The sequence below is a fragment of the Camelus bactrianus genome, chromosome 13 (genome assembly GCF_048773025.1).
Source record: "Camelus bactrianus isolate YW-2024 breed Bactrian camel chromosome 13, ASM4877302v1, whole genome shotgun sequence".
Classification (NCBI taxonomy): domain Eukaryota; kingdom Metazoa; phylum Chordata; class Mammalia; order Artiodactyla; family Camelidae; genus Camelus; species Camelus bactrianus.
This window is the reverse complement of record NC_133551.1, coordinates 53,998,461-54,008,680: the sequence shown is the minus strand read 5'-3', so window position 1 is coordinate 54,008,680 and position 10,220 is coordinate 53,998,461. Positions and strand designations below refer to the sequence as shown.

The 10,220-nt window shown below is 43.9% G+C and overlaps 1 pseudogene; it reads right to left on the bottom strand.

The window, feature by feature from the left end:
* Positions 1–1,633: 1,633 nt before the first annotated feature.
* LOC105072813 (large ribosomal subunit protein eL33-like) lies at positions 1,634–2,104 on the bottom strand (annotated as a pseudogene).
* Between the last annotated feature and the right edge of the window lie 8,116 nt (positions 2,105–10,220).

The following is a 10,220-nucleotide window of genomic DNA, read 5'->3' as shown; positions in this document are numbered from 1 at the left end:
CTTTGGGAAAACTGGCCAGGCTGCAGAGAGGCTGGCCTCCTGGTCTATTTCCTGGTTTCCTGCCGGAGCTTTAGGAATGTCCGGTCTGTTCCTGAGCGAGACTGAGCAGAGTGGAGGCGGGGGCAGGAGCCTGTGCAATGGAGAGTCCTCCCTTTCGCCAGCTCTCCCCTTTCCCCAACAGGGCCAGACAGGGCAGAGCCAGAGGAAGCACCGCATGCCCTTCCTTCCAACTCCCTCTGTCCCAGCCGCCACCGCTCCTGAACTGCGGCTCTTTTACACCCTTCCTCCCCCAAATACCCCTTCTTTATCAGCTCCGAGGGCATCAGTCCGGGTGGGCCTCCCTCAATGGAGCAGTCCCTCCACTCCCCAGCCTGGGCCCGGCTACCCCATGAACGGGCATCTGGCGCCCCCTCGTGGTTAAATCAGCACATTGGCGCAACAGGAGAAGTAGCTGCCAGGACCAGACTCAGGGCAGGGCGGTGGCCGGGGTCCTGGCTGAGAGGTCAGGAAGTGTGTGTCCAGGCCTTACCAGTGACTCACTCACTAACTGCGGGACTATTTCCCTGACCTCTGTGAGCTTCGATTTCCTCGCCTGCAAACTGAGGCTAGTGATCTGGGTGAGGCATTCCTTGAGCTAACACATCGAATGAGAGTTTTATTAGTTCCAAGACCCCCTCCCTACCTTGAGGGGCCTTGACATCCTGGGGCAGCTTGACAACACCTCCTCCGTACTACCGGCCCCCTCCCCAAACCACTTGGGAACAGCCATATTAGACATATCAGATGTGGCCAGAAAATGTGATCCACGGGGCCAGATCCTCAGTCTCCAAGTGGAAGGAGACATTGAAGAAGTCAGTGACAGAACCAGGCACAGGGTGCTTTGGGAATACCAAGGAGAAATATTTGATCTACTTCTCAGGGGCAGCGGCAGCAGGCCCGTGGGAGATAACACCTGAGAAGCTCCTTTAAATTAAGGAAATATCCTTTACACCTCCAAAAGACAGCCCCTAGCACTCAGCTCTGGTCCAGAGTTGCCAGGTGGAATTGGATCCCAGAATTGCTGGCAATAGCCAACAAAGGTAGAACGATGGTTGAAGGGAGGTCTGCCCCAGTTGTGGACAATAAAAGTAGAGAATTTAAGAACCCTAATAAAAATGGCTGAGAGTTGGCCTGCTTTTAAATATCACCATCCATTGACAATTTTAAACATCAGCTAAAAAAATCCTTCTTCCTGAAAAAAAAATTTATTTGTCTAAGTTTTAAGTAGTTACCACAGTTACTGTTGAGTTTTAATGATATGTATGCAAGATTCAAATTAACACAAGTTTATTACTTTTTTTGGTGGGGGGAGGTAATTAGATTTATTTATTTATTTTTAAATGGAGGTACTGAGGATTGAACCCAGGACCTCGTGCGTACTAAGCATGTGCTCTACCACTGAGCTATACCCTACCCCCTGCAAATTTATTACTTTTTAATAAATATTGTGTTCTGCATGTGAATTAATTAGGAGAGATCACACTTAAATAGTCCACCTCTTGAGACCCAAACTCAGATATACACATTCATTTTGAAAGTAATTTCTTTTTTTTTTTTCAAATCTACACTTTCATTTATTTACTTTTCAATAAGTTTAAATCCTTGAGGGGTACAGCATCACATGGATTCTGTGTCCAATGGCCTTAGCAGGAAGGTTGCTTTGGAATTTGGCACGAATCATGCCACTGTTTCCATGAGCACAAGTTACCTTTACCCAGATTATTCTGGTTTTGTTCAGTTTTCCACCAGGAGTTACTCGTGTTGTTCTTTGTACACATAAGCACATCTTTTGCCTAGATAGAATTCAGTTTCATCTCGAGCACAAACACCTTCAATTTTTTTTTTAATTTTGGGGGGAGGTAATTAGGTTTATTTATTTATTTATTTTAATAGAGGTACTGGGGATTGAATCCAGGACCTTGTGCATGCTAGGCAAGCACTCTACCAGTGAGCTACACCCTTCTCCAACACCTTCAGTTTTAAGAAGAGCTGTGTGCTCCCTTTGATTCTGGAGACCCCACTTACAGCCAGCAAAAATGGCCTTGGACCACAGCCTTCCAGACATATTTATCATTTTAGAAGTCCTGTTCCCCGCAGGCCTCCATAGTCTCCAAGATGGCTGAAAGAACGAAAGTAATTTCTTAAGAATTCAAGCTTGCTTTGGGCTCAGTTGGTGTCTCCAACTCTGTGACACGACATATTCCTGAGTGTAAACAGTAGTTTCAGAATAAACGATGACAGTGATAAAGAAACAGAACTTAAGGTACTTCAATTCTATCATTCTGTGTGACCACTTGTGCTAATAAAACTTACTTATCCATTGTTAAAACTCAACAGTAACCAGAATTTAGTGTTTAAAATTTCAAACACTGGGGAACTGTAAGTTGTAAAATTTTTGTTTGCAAAGTGCAAATTTTAATTCAAACATGAAATGTTTTTACAAATTTAAATATCTTTCAAAGTAGAAGTTATCCATTTTATCTTCATTTCTTTCTGATTTTTTTCCTCCTTTTTCAGTTTTATTAGGTAGAATTCTGATATTTTATTGTCATAAAATATACATAACATAAAATTTACCATTTTAGCCATTTTTTACTTTCTTTTTTTAAAATTGAAGTATAATCAGTTATAATGTGTCAATCTCTGATGCACAACACAATGTCCCAGTCAGGCATATATATACATATTTTTGTTTTCATATTCCTTTTCATTGAAAGTTATTACAAGATATTAAATATAGTTCACTGTGCTATACGGAAGAAATTTTTTTTTCTATTTCTTATAAATAGTGGTTAACATTTGCAAATCTCAAACTCCCAAATTTATCACTTCCCACCCCCTTTCCCCCAGATTTTAGCCATTTTTAAGTGGATAGTTTTGTGGCATTAAGTACATTCAAATTGTTGTGCAACCATCACCACTACCCATTTCTGAAACTTCTCTGTCTTCCCAAACTGAAATTTTGTACTTATTAAACACAAATTCCTCATTCTCTCCTCTACCCAGACCCTGGCAACCACCATTCTACTTTCTGTCTCCATGAATTTGACTACTCTAGGTACCTCAAACAAGTGGAATCATGTATTTCTCCCTTTGTAACTGGCTTATTTCACTTAGCATAATGTCTCTAAGGTTCACCCATGTTATAACATGTGTCAGAATTCCATTCCTTCTTAAAGCTGAATAATAATCCATTGTATGTGTTTACCACATCTATTCATCTGTTGATGAACATTTGGATTATTGCCACCTTTGGCAACTGTGAATAATGGCTCTATGCACATGGGTATACAAATGTCTAAGTCCCTGCTTTCAATTCCAGAATCATGGAATTGCTGGGTCACATGGCAATTCTATGTTTAATTTTCCATAGTGGTTGTACCATTTTAAAGTCCTGCCAGCAATACACAAGGGTGCCAAATTCTCCACATCCTCCCCAACACTTGTTACTATTTTTTTAATGCTAGTCATCCTCATGGTATGTGCAGTGGTATTTCATTGTAGGTTTTTGTTTGTTTGTTTTGGGGGCGAGTAATTAGTTTTATTTCTTTTTCTTAGTGGAGGTACTGGGAATTAAAGGTATTTAATTGTAGCTTTGATTTGCATTCCCCTAATGATATTGAGCATCATTTTATGTGCTTATGGGCTATTTGTATCTTCTTTTTTTATGGAGGATGGTATTTTTTTTGTGTAGGGGGAGGTAATTAGGTCTATTTATTTATTTAGTTTTAGAGGAGGTATGGGGGATTGAACCCAGGACCTCATGCATGTTAAGCATGTGCTCTACCACTTGAGCTATACCCTCTGCCCAAAGATGATATTTTTAAAATTGAAGTACAGTCAGTTACAATGTACCAATTTCTGGTATACAGCATAATGTCCCAGTCATATATATATATGACTTAGAGATGGGTATGTAAATATATATATATACACACATATACATACACACACACGTACACACACACATATATTTGTTTCCATATTCTTTTTTCATTAAAGGTTATTACAAGATATTGAATATAGTTCCTTGTGCTATACAGAAGAAACTTGGTTTTTTTAAATCTGCTTTTATATATAGTGGCTAACATTTGCAAATATTAAACTCCCACATTTATCCCTTCCCACCCCTTTTCCCCAGTAACCATAAGATTGTTTACTATGTCTGTGAATCTGTTTCTGTTTTGTGGATGAATTCTTGGTGTCCTTTTTTTTTTTCTTCTTTTTTTTAGATTCTACATATGAGTGATACTATGTGGTGTTTTTCTTTCTCTTTCTGGCTATTTGTATATCTTCAAGTCTTTTGTCCATTTATTAACTGGGTTGTTTGTTTTACTGTTGTTGAGTTTTAGGAATTCTTTACATAGTCTGGATATTGATTAGTTATAAGATATGTGATATACAACTATTCTCTCCCATCCTATGGGCTGCCTTTTCAGTCTACTGATAGTATCCGATGCACAAAAGGTTTTGATTTTGATGAAGCCCAGTTGATCTATTTTTTCTTTTATTGCCCAGGCTTTTAGTATCACATCCAACAAATCATTGCCAAATCCACTGTCGTAAAGATTTTCCTGTATGTTTTCTTCAAAGAGTTGATAGTTTTAGCCCTTATGTTTAGGTCTGTGATTCATTTCAAGTTAGTTTTTGTATGGAAATTAATTTGAAAACACTAATTAATTAAACACTAGCACTTTAGAGAAACTTATCTAACAGCAGGATTCTCACAGTTCTGAAGCTGATTTCATCTACTTCTGGGGCTTAAACTACTGTCTCGGTGAGAAACTATGGTGCAGTTAAGAGCATGGGTCCTGGGGATGGACATCTGGGGTTGGAACCTTGGCACCATCACTTAGTAGTTGTGTAACCTTGGTTACAGCACTTAACTTTTTTTCCCCCATGTGTAAAATGGCAAGAGCGAGGGCACATACCTCATAGGGTTGTTGTGAGGAATCAATAAGTTAAGGTATGTAAACAACTTAGAAAAGCATCTAACACCTGGTAAGTTCTCATCAAGGGCTAGATAACATTTTCATTGTTAAGGTTACACTGATGACTCCCAAACAAGACTCTCTGGTCCAGATCTCTTTCCTGAGGTTGACAACCTGTATATGTGTCTTCTGGACATCTCGGCTTGGACATCTTGCCTGCACCACCAATTCCAAAAGTCCAAAACTGGCCTCAGAGAACATCAGCAGGATCCACCAGTCTCTCAAGCCAGACCCCTGAAAAGTCACTCCTTCTGCAATATCTCTGACTCTGTCCCCATGCTGGCCCAGGCTGCTGTCATTTCTGTCATCCAAGAGAGAGCAGCAAGGTCATCTCCTTCAATCTAGTCTCTCCAGAATAGGCACAGATCTGCCCACATGCTCCCTGGCATAAATCTGTTCCAGGCCCTCTCACTGTCCTGGATTAAAGGCACGCCCTGTAGAGTGGCTTGCTGGGGGCTGCTCACCCGGTGGCTCTTATTCTCTTCCTCTCTTCTCTGTGTTCCCCCAGCCCTGGTTTGTGACTCTTCCCGATGTTTCAGGGCCTTTGCATAAACGGTTTCCTCAGCCTGGGACACTCTCCCCTGCCTGCCCCACTGCCCTCCTTGTTGGCTGATGACTGTCCAGATGTTAAATATCACTTCTTCCAGGAAGCCTTCTTTGACCCCAGGACTCTGGACATACCCTAGCATGGCAAGGGCTTTATCTATTAAATGCTCCTCTGCCAGAACCTGATTCACAAGAGCAGGGACATTTCAGTTTTGTTGTCTACCATGTCCTTTGTAGTCCCCCGTGCCTGGCACACTGTGGATGCTGTCTATGTGCAATAAAAGTCTGACAGAGATAAAGATGAGCAAGAATGTGGAAGCCAGAACTGTTGGGGGAGTGAAGGACACTAACTAATGAGCGGATGGTGTTTCTCTGGTGGTGTGTGAGACCAGCGGGGATGTGGCCAAGTGTCCCAGAAGCTGGACAGGACTCAAGTACCGAGCACCTTCTATTCCAATTAGCTGGGAAGTTTACTCTCTGTCCCACGGCATGGAAAACCACAGCACGGTTTTAAGTCGGCAGGTAACATGATTGGAGGTGAAACACCAGCTGGCCATAATATGGAGACAGGTGGGCCAGAATGGAGGCAGGAAGACGGTTACAAGGCTGTGGCAATAAGGTGTCTCTGGAAGGAAACAGGGAAGTGGGGGGAAGAACAGGGTGGCCGAGAGGCAGGGGTGGAAATGACATTGCATCGCCTATTCTGTTGTCCCTATGGAATTTTAAAGCATGTGACTGTATTACTTGGTCAAAAAACTCATTTTAGAGAGGGAGTGAAAGGGGAATATTGCAATAATCTACACAAGACATAGTGTCCATAACATTTTATTTTTGAAGTATAGTTAATTCACAATGTGTTAGCAACACAGTGTACAGCAAAGTTATTCAGTTATACACTTATATATTCTTTTTCGTATTATTTTTCATTATAGTTTATTACACAATATTGAACACAGTTCCCTGTGCTATACAGTGAAGCCTTGTTGTTTATCTTTTTATACATAGTAGTTTGTATCTGCTAATCCCAAACTCCTAATTTATCTTTCATCCCCATTTCCCCTTAACATGGTTTTTAACTGTAAATTCATGCTGACTTCTTAAAGAAAATTAGAAGATATATAAAAGTCAAAACAATAAAAAATAGAATCCCTTGAAGTTCCCTCTACCGACAAGATAAGGAACACTTCCTGTTTCCCCACCTGAGACTGCTGGAATATAAGCCAGGTGAAGGGTGGGGGGAGAGTCTTATCCCCACAACCTCACCCCGTGGAGTTACTGGATTTAAGAAATCAAAATGTAAGACCCCTGTTTCAAATAAATAGGAATACTTTTTTACTAGAAGTATGTTCCAAATATGACATGAGACATCTTATATTGAAAAAGTCTTTGTTGTTACCTGAATTCAAATGTAACTGGGCATCCTCTATTTTATCTGGCAGCCCTATATACCCTGGCCTTTCCCCTCCCTCTGTCCATACTCCTGGTCCTTTCCCCAATTTTTATCTTAATTATTTTTATTCATTTATTTTTTGGGGGTGGTGGTAATTAGGTTTCTTTATTTATATTGACAGAGGTACGGGATTGAACTCAGGACCTTGTGCATGCTAAGCATGCACTCTACCACTGAGCTATACCCTCCCCCCACAATTTTTATTTTAAATCTTCATTTGAATGATTTCCAGTTGGTTTTAAAACTTGCCACTAGACTCTTCTGCAGCATCTCTGGCTTTACACAGTGCCCATCCTGGACCCTGCTGGCCCAGTACACAGGCCCCCAGGGTCTGCCAGAGGAGGTGAGTGCAAGGTGCAGGGTAGGCAGCCCTGGCACCAGGCACTGAGGGCTGGGTCCTGGTGATGGGCACTGGTAATTGTGTCTGGATGCTGAGCGCTGGGTTCCAAGTACAGGGTACCACATCCTGGCTCTGATCTCTGGGCTCTGGGTCCTGGAAACCAGGACCAGGGCAGAGGCCAAAAGTGCCTGGTCACTTGGCAGAAGTTACTGGGCTTAGTGGCAGTCATGAGCCTGGTGTCACTTACTGCCCAGGGCAGGACTGGGAGGGAGGAACTGCCGAGCTCCCAGTTGTTTCGTAACAGCTGCTGGACTAGGCTAGAGGAGAAATTTAAGGAGCTGGGGGTGGGGTGGGGAGGAAGGGGTCAGTGGGCAGAGCAAGGCCACTTGGACAGGCTGACTTAGCTCCCAGGCCCTGGGGGTGACAGCAGGCTGGAGCTCCTGGCCTCATGGAGACAGGCAGCAGGGCCCTTGGGGCAAAGGCAGGATGGGTGGTGGGAAGAGTGGGGACCTTTAGGCCCCCTGTCTTTACATCCTCCCCCTTCATCAACCTCCTGGCCCAACTCCCAGGCTGAGGCAGCTGGAGTGATTAGCGTGGGCTGAGGGAGTACGAATGCCAGAGGCTTGTCTCAGGTCTCAGAACACAAGGATCCAGCCAGAGCAGATGGCACCACTGAGAGTGAGAATACGAGACCAAGAGATAAACAGAGATAAACAAGGACATTACCAGAGACAGACTAGAGAAACAGGACAAGGCGCAGAATAAGGGACTGACTGGCCACACAGAAACGTGTGTTGTGGGGGAGGGAGGGCTCAACAGCTCCTGGGCCAGTAGACCTTTTCCTTATCTCTTCCTAGACCCTCCCCTGTCTGAATTTCTCCCCACTGTGTCTCGTATCCCAGGGTTTCTCAATGTTTGGGGCAGGATAATTCTCTGAATATGAGATTAGGGGCGCCTGTCCTGCACATCATAGGATGTTTAGCAGCGTCCCTGGCCTCTGCCCACCAGCTGCCAGTAGCACTCTTCCCCAGGTATGACAACAAAAAATGTCTCTAGACATTGCCGAATGTTCCCTGGGGAGGAACTGCCCCTGACTGACAAACTTCCCTGCTCCCAAGTAGATCCATGTGCTTGAGAGGCAATTCCTGGTTTCTGGCTCGTTCTTGTTTTCCCATCTAGAACCAGCCCTTGTGCACCCCTTTGCCCCAGCGTGACTTCGACTGCCTAAACTCAGAAGCCAGGGAAACTGGGAGAGCTGCTAACACTGAGAAGGGGTCTGCAGGTCTGCTGCGGCAGTTGCGAACAAAGTCCCTGCCCTCATGGCATTTCTGGTCTTGTTCCACCCAGAAGGCACCAGAGAGTGTTTTGAGGTGCCCTAGAGGGTGTTTTGTAAGTGGGTGCACGCTCTTGTCTCTAAGGGAGGAGGCAGAGATGAGTCTCCAAGTAAGTCTGGACTTGATGTTCGTAGCAAGTGTGCATTTTACCCACAATACTCGGATGTAAGACAAGTTATATTTGTTTACTTCTCTGAATCACATTATCTGTTCCAAACCCTCTGCCAGCCAAGCTGGTGGAAATTCAATCACAGTCATGTTTGAGGAATCCTCTACTCAGTGTTGTGCTGGTAAAATGTTTTCAAACGGCTTGTGGGGAGGGGGTGGTGTTAGGAAGAAACCTGATTTGTAGCATTTGCCAATTTCCATGGTGTAAATACTCCCACCATGGGCAGCTTCAAGCTGCCAACCTGATGTCACTGAAGGTGCTGCTGGAAAGAGGTCTGCCCTATTATGTAGTGCTTCTACCATGTCAATAGGAATAACCCCAAGAGCATATGTCATAGCAAAGTGTAGTAAAATAATAGGAAGTGACACACTTTCAATGTTATTACCTTTGAATACACTTCATTTAACTGTAAATTTACATAACTTAATTTTTTATAATGCTCCCACCCCTCTGAGGCACTATGTTTAATTCCTGTGTTTATCCAGTCTACAACATTCAGGGGAGGACTGTTTGATCTTCAGTCGACTTCGATTTATCCTCATGGACCTGCTTGGCTTAGCCACCGTGATCTTTTGCTGTGACTCCCAAGCCACTACTCTTACGACTCACACACCATCCCCTCCCCCACAGACGGCAGCTCTGCAGGCCGGACAGAGGTCTTGGGAGATCAGAGTGGGAGTGGTCAAAGTCACTTTTACTCAAGGAAAGACAACAGGCTCGGCAAAGCCACTCAGACCCCTGTTCACTTTCTCAGGCTTGGGAAAACCATCAAACCTTCTCTAATGGGCCCACTTCCTCCCCTCCCGTGCCTGGGAGCCCTGCACTCTGGAATAATTTAGCTTCCTGTCTCCTAGAGCTGGGCCTTGGTAAACAAAAGCCCTGGCTGGGGGATCTCTTTTGGTGCCTGGCAACCTCAAAGCCTTTAACAGCCTCAGTCCCCACCTCCAGGCAAAAAGGAGGGAAGTTACCCACAGCAAGAATGGAGCAAATTACAATCTCTATGTATTTCTCTGCCGCATAGTCATTCCACTTTGGTGGCAGCAACCTGCTGAGGCACAGAACTAAAGAAAAGGAAGAGTACAGGCCATGAAAGGAGAGATTCCAGCTAGACTGAGACTTCTGGACCTGCCTAGAGGGAACTAAACACACATACTGTGAGGGTAAGTAATCTCCCCTCCAGGCTGCCCCAGTGACCACTCAAAGCTGATTTGCCTCCCCCAAGCTCTGATGGCTCTCTACTGCCTCAGGATGAAGTCATAGTAATAGCTGAGTGCCTGGACCTTGTAATGTAGGAGTTGTCCTATTTTACAGAGGAGAAAACTGAGGCCCAGAGAGGGAAAGTCACTTGCCT